We start from the raw sequence: 3547 nt of genomic DNA on the forward strand, positions 1-3547 counted from the left end.
GATCTGTGTTAGATTACGGAATCCTTTCCTTATAGGACTCTAATATTGAACGTGGAAAGCAAGTCATCTTTTTATCATTCTTGCGTGGTGATCAAGTCAAGAATACATTGGAGCCGTCAGCTTTAGAGCCGTCAGCTTTGCCTACTCCCTCATTAGGTCATCAGCTTCGCCTACTGCCTCGTCAGGTTCGTCAGCTTTGCCTACGACCTCGTTAAGGTCGTCAGCTTTAGGGTCGTCAGCTTTGCCTACGACCTCGTTAGGGTCGTCAGCTTTAGGGTCGTCAGCTTTGCCTACGACTCGTTAGGGTCGTCAGCTTCGCCTACTGCCTCGTCGGGTCGTCAGCTTTGCCTACGACCTCGTTAAGGTCGTCAGCTTTAGGGTCGTCAGCTTTGCCTACGACCTCGTTAGGATCGTCAGCTTTAGGGTCGTCAGCTTTGCCTACGACCTTGTTAGGGTCGTCAGCTTTGCCTACGACCTCGTTAGGGTCGTCAGCTTTAACATCGTCAGCTTTAGGTCATCAGCTTTGCCTACGACCTCGTTAGGGTCGTCAGCTTTAGGTCGTCAGCTTTAAGTCGTCAGCTTTGCCTACGACCTCGTTAGGGTCGTCAGCTTTAGGGTCGTCAGCTTTGCCTACGACCTTGTTAGGGTCGTCAGCTTTGCCTACGACCTCGTTAGGGTCGTCAGCTTTAACATCGTCAGCTTTAAGGTCATCAGCTTTGCCTACGACCTTGTTAGGGTCGTCAGCTTTGCCTACGACCTCGTTAGGGTCGTCAGCTTTACATCGTCAGCTTTAAGGTCATCAGCTTTGCCTACGACCTCGTTAGGGTCGTCAGCTTTAGGGTCGTCAGCTTTAAGGTCGTCAGCTTTGCCTACGACCTCGTTAGGGTCGTCAGCTTTAGGGTCGTCAGCTTTATTATCTTCAGCTTACTGCCTTCAGCTTGCCCTTCAGCTTACTACCTTCAGCTTACTATCTTCAGCTTACTACCTTCAACCCTTCAGCTTACTACCTTCAGCTTACTACCTTCAGCTTACTATCTTCAGCTTACTACCTTCAACCCTTCAGCTTACTACCTTCAGCTTACTACCTTCAGCTTACTATCTTCAGCTTACTACCTTCAGCTTACCCTTCAGCTTACTACCTTCAGCTTACTATTTTCAGCTTGCATAATAGAGCTGACGGGTCTTTGGAGATCAACTTTTATTTTTTCAATTAAAAATTCCCCTTATCACCTTTAATCACAAAAACATAAAACTATCAATGATTGAAAACCATTACCGTAACTTCTGTCTTCCAAAACGCGTGAAAGCAAAAAAAAAAAAAAAACGCAACACAAAAACGCAACGCAACAAAACTCTGTACCAAACCCTCACTAATGTCCGACTGTGGACGTGAGTGCGTGGAGAAAGCATGGTCTTAAAACCAAGGGAGTCAATACCGTACCGGAGGCTGTACCGTTTGGCCAGCGGTACGATATATTTCGGGTACCGTCAATACCGGTGTACCGTTTCGGGTTTATCGCTATTATTTTATATATATATACATACTTGATTATTTATTAAAATTATTTATAAATCTATATAAGAATCCTTAAATTTATAATAGCATATTTCTCTAAATTAATTGCTTATTTTAATATAATTAATTTTTGCTCAAATATCAATCCAATAATGTAAGTTGACATACTAGATTGTAAGAATAATAAAAAGATAAAAAGATGATATTAATTATTTAAAAAAAAAAACATAAAATTGCTTACCAAATGTGAGTGGCAGCCAGCCTAAAAGTCAAACTATATTGAAAATTTGAACTCATTAGAGTTCACGTGGATGTGCCAGCCTAGAAGTCAAGCTATATTGGAAATTTGAACTCATTAGAGTTCACGTGGGTTCTTACTTTTTCTCTAAAAAAAAAAAAAAGAGTTCACGTGGGTGTGTTACAACTCACACAAAACAACTAAACAAGAGCCACACACACAACTAAAACTCACACAAACCAATTAAACAAGAGCCACACACACACACAGCTAAAGCAGAAAGCACAAGAAGAGAGTTCAGTCGTCAAAACTAAAGAAGAAGAAGAAGAAGAAGAGGAAGCAGCTGGATGTCTTCCCCAGTTTTTCAAACACAGAGTAAAGCAACAAATTATATCTCTCTCACAGCTTCAGCCTTCACTTGCTCTACCTCTTTCTCTCCCTTTCTCACTTTTTCTCATCTTCTTCTTCCTTTTCTTTTTCTTTTTTCTTCTTGTTTGTACCGGTCCGAAACATCTTTACCGGCCGGAACGGCCGGATTTTGCCGGTACGGCCGGTACTCGTCCGGTAAGACCGGTATTTTTTCCGGTACGAAACAGAGGGGGTACTCGTATCGGTGCACTGGCTGGTACGGCATATACCGGCCGTACCGGCCGGTACGGTAAGGTATCGTCTTCCTTGCTTAAAACTTCTAGTTGTACCTTGATCAAAAATAAAAAATAATTTCTGGTTGTACCAAAGGTCTTGGGCCCAGCATGGGCTCTCACCTTTGGAGAAATGGGCAAAGCGTCATAATCATTTATTAATGCAAGGGAAAAAAAAAAGAATTAGAAACTTTTCATAAAAAAACTATAATTTTTTATTTTATTTATTTTTTACCTTTTTTATATTTTTTATGAAAATTGTATCAATTTTTTTTAAAAATAGTCTATTAACAAATACTCGTGTATCCATAAACAAGACCCTTAGTCAATATAATTATGTATTATATTAATTTGAAGATCAGGTTGTTTATTATTACAGACACTCTAATCTACATAGTTTTGTACACACGTCACAAAACAACAAAACTCTACTTGAAGTTATGAGGATAATCTTAATTTGTATGTAAGTTGAATCTGATTGGTGGGACGACTACTTGGAAGGTTTAACTTAAGGGTCATGCTAACGAGTGCCCTTAGAACAATAGTTAACAATCAATTTTAAGAAAATTTTGACACTATTTTTATGAAAAATAAAAAAAGCAGTTAAAACATTAATTATTTTTTTCTCTAGAAAAATTTTTTGTAAATGGATTGTTAACTAATGCCTTAAAGGCATCTGTTAGCATGTCCCTTATTTTAAAAGTTCAATGATGTCATTGCTTACGTCAATGTGCCCTTAATTTCTTTGTACTAAAGAATTAATAATGTAAAATTTAGTACTATATATTACTGGGGCTGCGCTACCTGTGGTGTGGAGGTGATTACTATCATAATGCAATAAACAATATGATTGATTTGTTCTTTGTTTAATAAAATAGTAATATAGTGATGGTTCTTTGTTAATTTATAGGTGGACTGGTAAATGGATTACTGAACTAATGATTGTATGTAGTCAGGTGTAAGGTAAAGAGCTGTGGAATCATTTTGTCTACCTACAAATAGGAGACTAAGAGGTTTATTTCATTCTCCTACTGAACTATCAAACCTGTTTAGTTACTCTTTCTTGGATTGGTCTTTGGTCTTTGAACTTTGAAGTATATTCTCTTTCTCTCTCATGTAAGTCAACACAAACTTAGTAGCAATTCATGTGTT

Source organism: Quercus suber, unplaced genomic scaffold, assembly GCF_002906115.3.
Source record: "Quercus suber isolate HL8 unplaced genomic scaffold, Cork oak 2.0 scaffold_434, whole genome shotgun sequence".
NCBI classification, from domain to species: domain Eukaryota; kingdom Viridiplantae; phylum Streptophyta; class Magnoliopsida; order Fagales; family Fagaceae; genus Quercus; species Quercus suber.